We start from the raw sequence: 16,453 nt of genomic DNA, 5'->3' as shown, positions 1-16,453 counted from the left end.
CAGCCATGTATGTTCCCCACTCTTGGAGCACCTTACTACCACATGCAGACCCACCTACCTCCCCAGAGAATTTGCATCGGTCATTGTAATCGGTGTCTATATTCCACCTGAGGCTAATGCTAACGCCGCCATGAGCGAACTAGCCTGTCATATATCCAACACAGAAAATTCATACCCAGATGCATCAATAATTGTGTTAGGCGACTTCAACCATACCAACCTGTCCACTGAGCTTCCAAACTACCACCAGCACGTGACCTGCCCCAGCAGAGGGAACAACACGCTCGACCACTGCTACACTCCGTTTAAGGAGGCTTACCGTGCCTTTGTAGGAGCTCCGTTGGGCAAGTCAGACCACGCGATGCTGCTGCTTATCCCAAAGTATAAGCAAAAAATAAAATCCTCAAAAACTTCGCCCAAATCTGTCAGGTCGTGGTCTACAGACGCCATCGAAAAGCTGCAAGGCTGCTTCGCATGTACTGATTGGGAAGTTTTCCGCGCAGCTGGTGACCTCCACGACTACACGGACACAGTAACGTCATATGTCCAATTCTGCGAGCAACTCTGTATCCCTTCAAGAACTGTCAAACAATATAACAACAAGCCCTGGTTCACAAAAGAAATTCGACAACTAATATCTGATAAAAATGCTGCATACAAATCTGGGAACAAGCAGGACTACATGGCTGCAAAATACAAATTAAGGTCCACAATAAGGAAAGCCAAACACAATTATGCCACCAAATTAGAACAAGAAATCTCAACAAACAACACTAGAACAGTCTGGAAAAAACTTCAGGAAATGACCAACTACAAAAAGAAATCATCCCCCATCCCAGATAACGATCATCAACTCCCAGATGAATTGAACACTTTCTATGGCAGGTTTGAACAGTCTCCAGTCCCTCCACCATTGTCCCCCTCTCCTCTGCCTCCCCCTCCATTCCACATCCAGGAGGACGAGGTGAGGACCACCTTCAGGAGACAGAAGATAAATAAATCTGCAGGCCCAGACAACATCAGCCCAGGTGTGCTTCATCACTGTGCAGCAGAACTGGCCCCTGTATTCACCAACATCTTCAACTCATCCCTCTGCCAATGTAAAGTGCCCCAGTGCTTCAAAAATTCTACCATCATCCCTGTGCCCAAGTCAAACTCAACATCCTGCCTCAATGACTATAGACCGATTGCCCTTACATCTGTGGCCATGAAGTCATTCGAGCGCATTATTGTTGCTCACCTCAAATCCAGCACTTCCTCCAATTTGGACTCACATCAATTCGCATACAGAGCCAACAGGTCAGTAGAAGACACAGTCAATCTGGCCATTCATCACACTCTGCAACACCTGGAAACCGCCAACACGTACGCCCGCATCCTGTTCATGGACTTCAGTTCGGCATTTAATTCCATCAACCCGGTTAAACTCTTCCATAAACTAACGGACATGGATATTGACCCCTGTATCTGTCACTGGATCTACAGCTTCCTTTGGAACAGACAACAGAGGGTAAAGATACATAACACCATATCTCACCCCCTGCACCTCAGCACAGGAGCCCCTCAGGGCTGCGTCCTGTCACCCTGGTTATTCTCACTCTACACAAATCAACTCACATCCCAGTATAGCTCAGTTAAAATATATAAATACGCAGACGACACAACCATCATAGGTCTCATCTCGAATAATAACGAAACAGAATACCGCACTCAAACACACAAAACAGTCACTTGGTGCACAGATAATAACCTCTCACTCAACACATCAAAAACACACGAACTTATCATTGATTTCAGACGAAAGGCACAACCCAAGACCCCCCTTCTCATCTCAGGCAAACCCATATCCACAACTGACTCATTCAAATTTCTTGGCACCCACATAAGCAATAACCTAAAATGGAAAATTAATTCAAATTACATCTACAAAAAAGCCAACCAAAGACTCTTCTTCCTCCGCCAGCTCAAGAAGTTTAGAGTGAGGAAACATCTCCTCATCCGTTTCTACACAGCCATCATCCAAAGCATGCTCACCTCATCAATTACAGTCTGGTTCAGCAGTTTAGACACTCACTCCCGCAATAAATTACAGCGCATAGTCAATAAAGCATCCAAAATCATCAACACTTCCCTTCCATCAATAGAATCACTCCACCTCAAACGGTCCGTGTCAAGGGTGAAGAAAATCATCTCTGATCCCTCCCACCCAGCTCACTACATCTTTCACCTGCTGCCATCAGGAAGGCGCTACAGCTCACTGCCAGCCAAGACATCTCGATTTAAAAACAGTTCTTACCCACACGCAATCCAAATTCTGAACACACTATGACAACAGCACATATCCTCCCCATGCATGTACTGTATATTGTATGTTGTTGTGTTTTATTTTATGTTATGTTTGACGGGAATCAGCCTACCATGTAACATCACGTACTGAACCTGAATTCCACCAGCTTGACTGTGTGGTAATAAATTATAATTCAATTCAATTCAATTAGTCAGCTGTCTGCAATCTCCTCGCTCATTTGTTCTTATAATTCCCGTTGACTATTTAAAGGCCTATAGTACACTCCCAACAAGCTGATCATCTGTTATTATATTTCTCAGCTCCACCCCTATAACCTCACTGCAAGAGCCATCAGAAATGTCATCTGATTACTGCTGTGACATTCTCCTTAATCAATCGAGCAACACCCCCTCCTCTTTTACCCCCACCTCTATCTTGTACCTCTCGCACCTATACCTACCCTGGATCAGAAAGCTGCTAGTTCTGTACCTCTCTTAGCCATGTTTTTGTAATGTTTAAAATGTCCCAGTCGCATGTACCTATCCAAGTCTCACCCATCAGGCCTCACGCACGAAATAGATTCTATTCAATATAACAGTCCTATGTCGCTACCTGCTGTGCTCCTGCCTATCCCGCTAGGGAGCTTTCTTTATCACCTTCCACCCCTAGTTCCAGCCTCTCACCTGCCTCAGATGGAAGCAGAGTTTACATAGCAGTTTGTGTGGAAGGGCTTGTTAAAAACCTGTTTCTGTGTACCAAATTCAAATCTGCCATCAAGACATTTCCAACGGTAACACTCTGCAGATTAATTTGCCAACATTGAATGGCGGTGCTGGTTCAAAGGGCCGAATGGCCTACTCCTGCACCTATTGTCTATTGTCTATTCCCACAATCCTGGTTGTAACATGAAACACACAGACTGAAAACAAAGTATTTTCATAGCAGGTACAGGTGACATTTTGTGAAAGGCCACAGATGCAAATTAAGCCACAGATGAAAACAGGACAAAGGGGGAGTTAGTGGAGTGGGGGAAGAGGGAGACAAAGAGAGTTTTCAAGGCAGTTTGAATTATTGGACTGTAGGAAGGAACTGCAGATGCTGATTTAAACCGAAGTTAGACACAAAAAGCTGGAGTTACTAAGCGGGACAGGCAGCATCTCTGGAGAGAAGGAATGGGTGACGTTTCGGGTCGAGGCCCTTCTTCAGACGGATCGAGACCCGAAACATCACCTATTCCTTCTCTACAGAGATGCTGCCTGTCCCAGTGAGTTACTCCAACTTTTTCAAAGGTTATTGCTGATCCTGGTCATAAAATACATAACCTGGTTTTAAATGCCCTCCATGGCCTTGCTCCTTCCTATCACTATCCCCCACCATTACCTTCAGTGGTTGGCTCTCTCAGCCACTCTAATTCTGACCTGTTATCCACAAGTTTATCAGCTTCACAATTAATGACTTTGTCTTCAGCTGCCCAGACCCCATGTGCCGTTAGCCCATTACTGATCTGGAGCACAGAGACCAATGTCTAGCACAGCGATTGTCCTGTGGAAGTTTACTATCCAATGCTCTATGTACATTGCATATCCACTGGAGCGGTTCTTGTGTGTATACAAGTATTCAGATGGTTGGGGAACTAAATGTGGGGACTGCAATAGAAGCTCAGTGTACTGGGATTAGATGAAGAGGGGTAGGAGGAGCTGGTGTCATTTTTAAGCATGGACTTGGTATGGTTGATGGATTGGACTATTCTGTGGTCGTATATAATCATACATTAAAATTACATAAGATGAGTTGCATGTCTGTGGTGTTGTATGGATGTGTCCAGTGGATGTTCTTCAACATGCTCTGCCCATTATAGATCCAGTAGGCAGAGACCTCTGCCCAATGATGCTTCTCAGTATTGTTGTGTTTGTTTTAGGAAGCTCACTGACTGAGAACGATGGACTCTCCATGTTTGAGGCAGAGAAAACGGCTGGTGAAAAGTCACAGGAACATTCAGCAACGGATGGAAGCAAGGCTGAGGTGAGAGAGATTGCTCAGACTGAGAGTCATAGAGTCATACAGTGTGGAAACAGGCCTTTCAGCGCCACTTGCCCACGCTGACCAACATGCCCCATCTACACGTCCCATCTGCCTGCATTTAGCCCTTATCCCTCTAAACCTATCCTATCCATGGTACTTGTAGTGATAGTATCTGTATCAATTACCTCATCTGGCAAACTCATTCCATATACCTTCCACCCTTTGTGTTTAAAGAAATGTTGCCCCTCTGGTTCCTATTTAATCTTCCCCCCATACCTTCAACCTATAGCCTCTGGTTTTGACTCCCCTACTCTGGGTAAAAGACTGTGCATTTAACCATATATAACCATATAACAATTACAGCACGGAAACAGGCCATCTCGGCCCTTCTAGTCCGTGCCGAACACTTACTCTCACCTAGTCCCATCTACCTGCACTCAGACCATAACCCTCCATTCCTTTCCCGTCCATATACATATCCAATTCATTTTTAAATGATAAAATCTAACCTGCATCCACCACTTCCACTGGAAGCTCATTCCACACAGCTACCACTCTCTGAGTAAAGAAGTGCCCCCTCATGTTACCCCTAAACTTTTGTCCCATAATTCTCATATCATGTCCTCTTGTTTGAATCTTACCTACTCTCAGTGGAAAAAGCTTATCCATGTCGCATCTCCTCAAAGTTAGCTTTTCTCCAATCAAAAATCTCAACCCTTGGTCCAGTTCTGACCTTTTCCATAATTATATTGAAACTAATGGCATTGTGATCTATGGACCCGAAGTGCCCCCCAACACATACCTCCGTCACCTGACCTGTGTCATTTCCCAACAGGAGGTCCAGCACTGCCGCTTCTCTAGTAGGTACCTCTATGTATTACTGCAAAAAACTATCCTGCACGCATTTTACAAACTCCAAACCATCCAGCCCTTTTACAGAATGTGTTTCCCAGTCTATGTGTGGAAAATTGAAATCTCCCACAATCACTACCATGTGCTTACTACTAATATCTGCTATCTCCTTACATATTTGCTCTTCCAATTCTCGCTCCCCATTAGGCGGTCTATAATACACTCCTATAAGTGTTGCTACACCTTTCCCATTTTTCAGTTCCATCCAAATAGCCTCCCTAGACGAGCCCTCTAATCTATCCTGCCAAAGCACTGCTGTAATATCTTCCCTGTCAAGCAATGCAACACCTCCACCTCTTGCCCCTCCAATTCTATCACACCTGAAGCAACGAAATCCTGGAATATTTAGTTTCAAATCGCAGCCATCCTGCAACCATGTTTCACTAATCGACACAACATCATACTTCCAGGTGTCAATCCAGGCTCTATGCTCATCCACTTTTCTTACAATGCCCCTAGCATTAAACTATCCACATTTAAGAAACCCACCACCTCTTATTCTCTGTTTATTATCTTTTTCTTCTTTCCCCCCTGCATGTTGGGTCTGAATGCTTCCCTTCTCTGTCTCCTGCCTCACACACTGTCTACTAGCTTTCTCTATTTGAGTCCCTCCCGCCAACCGTTCTAGTTTAAAGTCTCCCCAGTAACCTTTGCCTATCTCCCCGCCAGGATATTGGTTCCCCTCGGGTTCAAGTGCAACCCATCCTTTTTGTACAGGTCACACCTTCCCCAAAAGAGGTCCCAATGATCCAGAAACTTGAATCCCTGCCCACTACACCAGTCCCTCAGCCACCTCCACCTCCACCTCGCTCCATTCCTACTCTCATTGTCGCGTGGCACAGGCAGTAATCCTGAGATTGTTACTTTTACGGTCCTTCTCCTTAACTCTCTTCCTAACTTGAATCCTTGCCCCTTGCCCCTCCAAACCGTGACCCACTTGTCTGCCTCCCGTGGTCTTGGAGTAACCACCTCTCTATAAACTCCTCTCTGTGACCTCCTCACTCTCACTCTTTATACTATTCCTATCATGATATTAAGATTACCCCTCATCTTCCTACACTCCAAGGAATAAAGTCCTGGCCTGCTCAACCAATGAGTGATTTTCCTGTGTCCTTTTCTGCTGTTTCACCCCTGCAATGTTTATCATTGAATTAGAATCTTCCATCAATGATTGTCAAGATCACTCAGTGTCTTTTCACAGGAACACAGCAAAACGGGAACAAAAGTAGATTGCCTGCCCTGTGTCAATGCAATCATATCTGATCTGCCTCAGGCTTCAATTGATAGAGTCTGAGTCAGCACAGATATCGCCCATTCAGTTCACATAGAAACATAGAAACATAGAAAATAGGTGCAGGAGTAGGCCATTCGGCCCTTCTAGCCTGCACCGCCATTCAATATGATCATGGCTGATCATCCAACTCAGTATCCTGTATTTGCCTTCTCTCCATACCCCCTGATACCTTTAGCCACAAGGGCCACATCTAACTCCCTCTTAAATATAGCCAATGAACTGGCCTCAGCTACCTTCTGTGGCAGAGAATTCCACAGATTCCCCACTCTCTGTGTGAAAAATGTTTTTCTCATCTCGGTCCTAGAAGACTTCCCCCTTATCCTTAAACTGTGACCCCTTGTTCTGGACTTCCCCAACATCGGGAACAATCTTCCTGCATCTAGCCTGTCCAACCCCTTAAGAATTTTGTAAGTTTCTATAAGATCCCCCCTCAATCTTCTAAATTCTAGCAAGTACAAGTACTTGCCCGCGCTGATCATTAAGAATACATTGATATCGCTCCCATATATCAACGTATGATCTGTCACGTTCTAGGCCTTGGTGATTCAAGTGCTCATCAAGATTCTTCTGAAATGTTGTGATAGCCTCTGCTGTCGCCATCCTGTCAGGCATTGCATTCCATATTCCAACCATCCTCTGTGTGATAAAGCCTGTTAAAGACCTGCTCCTTAACTTAACCCTGTGCCCTCTGCTTATTATGGTTAGAAACAAGGAACTGCAGATGCTGGTTTACATAATAAAGACAAAATACTGGAGCAACTCAGCGGGTCAGGCAGCATCTGTGGAGTACATGGAGAGGTGACATTTTGTGTTGGGAACCTTCTTCACATTGATTGTGGTGGGGAGAGCAGGGAGTGGAAGAAAGGTGGAAGAGAGAAGGGGCAGGACAAAGCCTGGCAAGTAATAGGTGAATACAGGTGAGGGGGAGGGGGGTTGATAGGCAGATGGTCAGAGGTCAGACAAAGGCCAAAGATGAAAAGATAGAAGATGACAGACAAAAGGGTTAAATAGTTGCAAATTGTGAAGCTAGAAGAAGGAATGTAGGTGGAAGGAGAGGGGGAGGAAACAAATAGTTGCGAGTCCAGGAGGGGCACTTGGGGGTGAGAGGGGCGGTCATCGTTATCTAAAATTAGAATATTCAATGTTCATACCGTTGGGTACCAAAGCTATATGACGTGCTGTTCCTCCAGTTGCATTTTTAGCCTCACTCTGGCAAGGTGGGGTAGAATGAGAAAGGGTGAAGAAGGGAGAGAAAGACAGACGGACAGAGATCAACACAGAGAGCTCATACATCACAAGACAATTTAGAATCAAACATCAAGCTCCCTGTTACACAAACCCTATACTAACCCATCCTCTCCACATTTGCATCAGCAGTTCCTATTCATCTTCATGTGGAGGAAATGTACTGAAGGCAATTAACCCACATGTCTACAGTCACAATGACTGCCCTGAAACAGGCCCTTTTGCCAGTGCTGACCAAGATGCCAATTTAACCATGTGCTGCTTTATACTTCCGGAGCACAGGGATCAATATCCAATGCTGCTACAGGGAAAGAATCATCCAGTAGGGTTTACTTTCTAAACTTGCAAAGGTTGACTGGGAAGCTGTTAGCTGGTAAATGCATGTCTGACGTGAGAGGCTTTTAAAAGTGAGATAGAGAGATTTCAGGGCCAACATGTGTATGAAGGAACTGCCGATGCTGGTTTATACTGAAGATAGACACAAAAAGCTGGAGTAACTCAGCGGGACAGGCAGCATCTCTGGAGAGAAGGAATATGTGACGTTTCGGATCAAGACCCTTCTTCAGACTGGTTAGGAATAAGGCAAACAAGAGATATAGACGGTGATGTGGAGAGACAAAGACCAATGAATGAAAGATATGCAAAAAAGTAAGGATGATAAAGGAAACAGGTAATTGTTAGCTGCTTGTAGGGTGAAAACAAGAAGCTAGTGCAACTTGGGTGGGGGAGGGATAGAGAAAGAGAGAGAGAGGGAATGATAGAGAGAGGGAGAGAGAGGCAACCTGATGTGAGATAAATCAATATTCATACCACTACCAATTCCTTCCCAAGCAAAATATGAGATGATGTTCCTCCAATTTGTGTTTAGCCTCACTCTGACAATGGAGGAGGCCTAGGACAGGAAGGTCTATTTAGGAATGGTAAGGAGAATTAAAGTGTCCAGCAACCGGGAGATCAGGTAGGTTCAGGCTGGCTGAGCGAAGGTGTTCCGTGAAACGATCGCCCAATCTGCGTTTGGTCTCGCCGACGTATAAGAGACCACATCTTGAGCAACGGATACGGTTGATGAGGTTGGATGAGGTGCAAGTGAACCTCTGTCTAACCTGAAAGGATTGTCGGGGTCCCTAGATAGAGTCGAGGGAGGAGGTATAGGGACAGGTGTTGCGGTTGCAGGGGAAGGTACCTGGGGAGGGGGTGGTTTGGGTGAGAAGGGATGAGTTAACCAGGTAGTTGCGGTGGGAACCGTCTCTGCGGAAGACAGAAAGGGGTAGAGTAGGAAAAACGTGGCTAGTGGTGCGATCCCGTTGGAGATGGTGGAAAATTTGGAAGATTATGTGTTGTAAGCGATGGCTGATGGGGTGGGAGGTAAGGACTAGGGGGACACTGTTGTGAACAGGGGGAGGTGGAGAAAGGGCGGAGCCATGGGCTACTGAGAAGACACGAGTGAGGGTCACATCTATGATGGGAGAGGGGAACCCATGTTCCATAAAGAATGAGAACATCTCGGATGTCCTAGAATGGAACTCCTCATCTTGGACCCAGACGCGGCGTAGACGGAGGAATTGGGAGTAGGGGATAGAATCTTTGCAGGAAGCAGGGTGGGAAGAAATGTAGTCGAGATAGTTGTGTGAGTCAGTGGGTTTGTAATAGACGTCAGTCAATAGTCTATTTCCTGTGATGGAGACTGAGATCAAGAAAGGGGAGGGAGGTGTCCAAGTAAATGTGAGTGCAGGATGAAAATTGGTGGTGAAGTTGATGGTCCATGAGTTCTGCATGGGTCAGGGCCAACATGTTCCTGTGAGAGTAAAGGATAAGGCTGCCAGGGTTAGGAACCCCGACACGAGGGTATTGAGGCACTGGGAAAGGAAACATTAGACGCATCTGCCACGTATAGACAGCTGGGATCAAACAAATCCCATGAGGTATACTCAGTCGTTAAGGTAAATGATAATATTATGTTTCTCTAAGTGTTTTAAGAGCAAAAGGTTATCGAGGGATAGTCACTCTACACCTCCATCCCCCACCAGGATGGTCTCAAAGCCCTCCGGTTCTTCCTCGACCGGAGGAGCAACCTATACCCATCCACTGATACTCTCGTACCCCGTAACACAGCTCTCTCTCCCCTTCCCCCCGCTCGCAACAAGAGCAGAGTCCCCCTGGTCCCTACCTTTCACCCCACTAGCTGGCACGTACAACAAATAGTCCTCCGTCAGTTTCGCCACCTCCAATGTGACCCCACCACTCGCCACATCTTCCCATCATCCCCCCTGTCTGCCTTCCGCAAAGACCGCTCCCTCCGTAACTCCCTTGTCAATTCTTCCCTTCCCTCCCGCACCACCCTTCCCCGGGCACTTTCCCTTGCAACCGCAAGAGATGCTACACCTGTCGCTTTACCTCCCCCCTCGACTCCATTCAAGGACACAAGCAGTCGTTCCAGGTGTGACAGAGGTTCACCTGCACCTCCTCCAACCTCATCTATTGCATCCGCTGCTCTAGATGTCAGCTGATCTATATCGGTGAGACCAAGCGTAGACTTGGCGATCGTTTCGCCGAACACCTCCGCTCGCGATGCAATAACCAACCTGACCTCCCGGTGGCTCAGCACTTCAACTCCCCCTCCCATTCCGTATCCGACCTCTCTGTCCTGGGCCTCCTCCACGGTCAGAGTGAGCAACACCGTAAATTGGAGGAACCTCATATTCCGCTTGGGGAGTCTGCATCCTGGTGGCATGAACATTGAATTCTCACAATTTTGTTAGCCCTTGCTGTCTCCTCCCTTTCCTACCTCTCCCTCAGCCTTCGGGCTCCTCCTCCTCCTTTTTCCTTTCTTCTCCCCGCCTCCCCCCACCCCCTATCAGTCTGAAGAAGGGTTTCGGCCCGAAACGTTGCCTATTTCCTTTGCTCCATAGATGCTGCTGCACCCGCTGAGTTTTTCCAGCTTTTTTGTGTACCTTCGAGGAATAGAATGTCCCCTTTAGGGAACTCTTTGGAAGAGGTGACTGAGAGGACGAGAACAGGGAAGTAAAATGTTGTAGTCATGGACTTTGCCAAGACTTTTACTCAATAACGTGTGGTAGATCAGTCAGGAAGGTGAGCTGGTCTAGTGGATATGAAAGGGATGTGATCAGATTCAGAGGGGTAGTGGAGGGTTATTTTTCAGAGTGGAATCTCGTGAACGATGATGTGCTGCTGGGAATGATGCTGGGTTCCCTGCTAATATATTACAAATTTGGGTGAGAACTTAGATGGCAAGAGCTTGTGGAAGTGACTAAAACTGTTGGTGAGGTGAAGAATGAAGATGATTATCGAAGGTTACAACAAGATCTAGATCAATTGTGAAAGTGGGCAAAGGGATGGCAGATGAAATTTAACTCAGACAAGTGGAATGTATTGTCTTATGGGAAGTTAAACTTCCGAAAAGGCCCTGTCATTTCTTGTGTTACTTATACTTCTAGGCCCTTTCATTTAAAGTGTTTACACTCCTGGAACCTGTCATTTACAGAGTTACTTACACTCCTGGAACCTGTCATTTACATAGTGCTGTAGGTAGAGAGACCTAGAATTACAGAGCATGGAAACAGGCCCTTCAGCCTAACTAAATTGCCCATGCCGATCAAGTTGCCCCATCTACACTAATCCCATCTGCCCATGTTTGGCCCATAGCCCTCTAAATGTTTCCTATCAGTGTAACTGTCCCAAGTGTCTTGTTATTCCCCGTCCGGAATGCCTTTGATGAAAATAATCCTTGTTACAACTCATTTAATTCACAGCTTCAATCCCATAACCAAGACAAAAAGCCCATTCTGTAAGTACATTGAATAAAGGTCACACATGAGATCAGCAAAATACGTACATAAATGTTTAAATGTAGTTGAATAACATGATGCAGTTTTATCAAGCGCCTCATAAAATGCTTGAAAGAGCAAGTTTTTTTTTAATACAAGATGCACCATTATACTTGACTTCTTTGCTGTTGCCACAGAGGGCAGGCAACTGCCATTGAGAAGAATGATTGGCAGATAGAAACATAGAAACATAGAAAATATGTGCAGGAGGAGGCCATTCGAGCCATCACCGCCATTCAATGTGATCAGGGCTGATCGTTCCCCATCAATAACCCGTGCCTGCTTTCTCCCCATATCTCTTGATTCCTCTAGCCCCTAGAGCTCTATCTAACTCTCTCTTAAATCCATCCAGTGATTTGGCCTCCACTGCCCTCTGTGGCAGGGAATTCCACAAATTCACAACCCCTCCTGGGTGAAAATGTTTTTCCTCGCCTCAGTCTTAAATGGCCTTCCCTTTATTCAGAGACTGTGGCCCCTGGTTCTGGACTTGCATAACATTGGGTACATTTTTCCTGCTTCTAGCTTGCCCAGTCCTTTAATAATTTTATGTTTCTAAAAGATCTCCACTCATCTTTCCAAACTCCAGTGAATACTAGCCTGCTAATACAGAAACCTCCCCGTGGTGCAGCCTGGGAAACACTGAATGGTATAATCTGATATTATTACCACCAGTAGGCCAATATCTGTATACTTAACCAAGCATTCTACTAGATGACGATGCCGAAGTGCCACGGACACTCGCCCTCCTCGGGGCCTGCACTGTCAATCGCCTCAATCAATATTGAAGGCTTCTCCAGATGCAAGGCAGACATACTAGCGACAGCGGCCAAACGCTTCGACATAGTGTGCATGCAGGAAACCCACACCGGCCCTACACAACACCGACCAGCCATCCCTGGAATGAAGCTGGTGGCCGAGATCCGACACAGACAGTATGGGTCAGCTGTATTCAGCAGACCAAACCTCGCAATCGAACAGGTCTGCATCCACACCACCGAAGGCAAATGGAAACCATCACAGTTGCCCTCCCAAACATCTGTCACATCAGTGTATAAACCCCCCCAAAGTCCGTTCCTCCACCCTGAACTGCCAGACAGATGCAAGAGGAAATACCACATTAGCATTGGGGACTTCAATGCCCATAGCTCATTGTGGGGCAATGAAGTGAACAATCAATATGGAGATGAAGTCGAAACCTGGTTCGAGTCAAAACACCTGACCCTGATCCATGACGCCAAACTGCCAAAATCTTTCCACAGTGCCAGATGGAAACGAGGATATAACCCAGACCTTGTTTGTGTGAGCAGCGAACTATCATCCAGAGCTGTGAAAGAGGTCCTGGACCCTATCCCCCATACGCAACACCGGCCAATCACCATAACCATCCGATCCGCTCTCCAAGCAACAACTGTCCCCTTCCGCAGAAGGTTCAATCTGCGGAAGGCCGACTGGCTGTCATTCCAACAGGAGATCGAAGACTCCATCCCCAGCATTCCACCACACCCCAACAACTATACCATGTTCACAGAACTGCTGAAAAGGTCAGCCAGGCGACATATACCAAGAGGATGCCAGACCGAGTACATCCCCGTGCTGTCGAAAACATCCAGCGATCTACTGAAAGCCTACCACAGGGCATACCACGAGGACCCATTCTCCTCCACCACCATGGAACTCGGAGAGATCCTGTTGAACACAGTCGGGGAGGACCGAAGGCAAGTCTGGAAGGAGTTGATAGAAAACACCAACATGACCAATAACAGCAGGAAGGCATGGGCCACAATCCGCCGTCTTGGTGAAGACCATACCACACCGCCCACGCTCACAAAAGTCACAGCAAACTCAGTTGCAGCACAGCTGGTGGCAAACGGTCGTAGCCAAAACCGGCGTAGACCCACAGGAGAATACCGCCGGACAGCGGTAACAGACCGCCTACAACCAGCCAACGCTCTCACCAAGCCCTTCGATCTAGAAGAACTCGAAGCTGCAATGAGCATGCTGAAACCTGGGAAAGCAGCAGGAATCGACGATGTACTGACGGAAATGATACAGCACCTTGGACCTAAAGCAAAGACCTGGTTCCTAGCAATGCTGAACTTATGCATGGCACAGAAAACAACCCCAACTGTATGGAGAAAGGCCAAGACTGTCGCAATTCCCAAACCTGGAAAGGACCCATCATCCCCAAAGAGCTACAGACCCATTTCCCTCCTCTGCATCACCTACAAGCTCTACGAGAGGCTACTACTCCAACGCCTTATGCCACTTATAGACTCCAAGCTTACTAAAGATCAAGCTGGCTTCCGCCCTGGCCGCTCCTGTGCCGGGCAGCTACTGAACCTCACCCAACACATAGAGGACGGTTTTGAGTGCAAACTCATCACCGGAGCAGCTTTCATAGACCTCACCGCTGCCTACGACACTGTCCAGCACCGCACCATGATCAGGAAACTTTTTGACATGACTGGTGACCTCGACCTGTGCCAAGTCATCAAAAGCCTTCTCAACAACAGGCGCTTCTTCGTTCAACTAAACGACAAGAAGAGCAAATGGAAAGCCCAAAAGAATGGCCTACCACAAGGCAGTGTACTGGCCCCCCTCCTCTTCAACATCTACACCAACGACCAACCACTTCCCCCACAATGCCGCCGCTTCAACTATGGTGATGACCTCTGCATCACCACCCAACAGAAGAACTTCCAGAAGATCGAGTCTGTCCTGGAAAGCGCCCTCCAAGAGATGACAACCTACTACAATAACAACCACCTGAAACCCAACCCATCAAAAACCCAACTATGCAGCTTCCATCTTAAAAATCGAGATGCAGGAAAACAACTGAGCGTCTCATGGGATGGCCACAAACTCTCCAACCACTTCCACCCCGTGTACCTCGGAGTCACACTCGACAGGACACTCTCTTTCAAAACCCACCTTCAGAACACCAAAACCAAGGTCAACACTCGCAACAACATCCTGCGCAAACTGGTAAACTCAAAGTGGGGCGTTGATCCACCAACCATCCGTGCAACTGCCCTAGCCCTGTGCTTCTCCACAGCTGAATACGCGTGCTCAAGCTGGAGCCGCTCCCACCACAGCAAACTGGTTGACACAGCCCTCAACGACACCTGCCGCATTATCACGGGATGCATAAAGACAACGCCAGTCCCGTGCCTCTACGCCCTAGCTGGTATTGCCCCCCCCCCCAATATCAGACGATCCATCGTCGCCCAAGACGAGCGGAAAGCACAGGAGATCGATACCAGGCACCCCCTGCACGGACACACAGCACCTCCACCCCGACTGAAATCCAGAGCCAGTTTCTTGCAGACAGTCCCACCTCTCCAGACAACCAAAGAAACAGCAAGGACCAACATCTGGAAAGATGAATGGAACCAGCTCAATACACGAGCCCACGACTGGATGGAGAGAGGAATCACTCCGACTGAATGCCTCACCAGCGGGCACGCCCTCCCATGGCCAACCTGGAAGACCCTCAACAGATTACGAGTGGAGCAGGGGAGGTGCAAAGCACTTATGAAAGCATGGAACTACCAGGCAGAAGACACATGCAGCTGTGGAGCAGTACAGACAATGTCCCACCTACTGGAGTGTGACGACGCCCCCCAGTGCAGCCCCCAGGACCTGGCTGAACCGACCAGACCAGCTGTGACCTACGCCAGATACTGGCAGAACAACATCTGACATTGCAACGGACTCGAAGAAGAAGAAGACTGCCTAGTCTTTTCAATCTTTCCTCATATGACAGTCCCTGCTGTACCTGCACGCCAACTTTCAGTGACCGGTGTACAAGGACACCCAGGTCTCTCTGTACCTCCATTCCCCTTACCTAACCTAACACCATTGAGATAATAATCTGCCCCCTTGTTTTTGCCACCAAAGTGGATGACCTCACATTTATCTATATTATACTGCATCTACCATGCATCTGCCCACTCACTCAACCTGCCTACTTCACCCTGCAACCTCCTAACATCCTCTTCACAGTTCACTTGCTAGTGTTGCTCCTAATTCCCTCTTCCAAATCATTAATATATATGGTAAACAGTTGCGGCCCCAACACCGAGCCTTGCGGCAGTCCGCTTGCCACTGCCTGCCATTCTGAAAAAGACCCGTTCACTCCTACTCATTGCTTCCTGTCTGCCAACCAATTTTCTATCCGTCAACACCCTACCCCCAATACCATGTGCTCTAAGTGGATAACCTCACATTTATCTATATTATACTGCATCTACCATCCATCTGCCCACTCACTCAATCTGCCTACATCACCCTGCAACCTCCTAACATCCTCCTCATCTTCCTAAAATAATGTCCTTTTTATTCTGAGGCTATGACCTCTAGTCCTAGACTCTCCCACTCATGTAAGCCTCCACTCCTCATCCACTCATCCCAAGCCTTTCACTATTCTGTACGTTTCAATGAGGTCCCCTTCATTCTTCTAAACTCCAGTGAATACAGGCCCAGTGCCGGCAAACACATACAGTTTTGGTCATCCAGCAACAGGGAAGATGTTGTTAAGATGGAAAGGGTGCAAAAAAGATATACAAAGATGTTGCCAGGCTTGAGGGCCTAAGCAGTAGGGAGAGTTATGTTACATGTGTAGGAAGGAGCTGCAAATGCTGGTTTAACTAAGGGTAGACACAAAAAGCAGGAGTAATGGGCATGTCCCACTCAGGCCATTTTTTAGGCGACTACAGGTGACTAGGCTGTCGCCACATGGTCGCCGGGGTGTCGCCTGTATGGTCTCCTCAGTCACCCAAAGAGTCGTACCTTTTTTCTGGTCGCTGCTTGATTTTGAAATGTTCAAAACTTTTCGGCGACTGTCGG

The sequence above is a fragment of the Amblyraja radiata genome, chromosome 41, assembly GCF_010909765.2.
Source record: "Amblyraja radiata isolate CabotCenter1 chromosome 41, sAmbRad1.1.pri, whole genome shotgun sequence".
NCBI lineage: Eukaryota > Metazoa > Chordata > Chondrichthyes > Rajiformes > Rajidae > Amblyraja > Amblyraja radiata.
The sequence above is the reverse complement of the archived record's forward strand: the minus strand, read 5'-3'. Positions refer to the sequence as shown.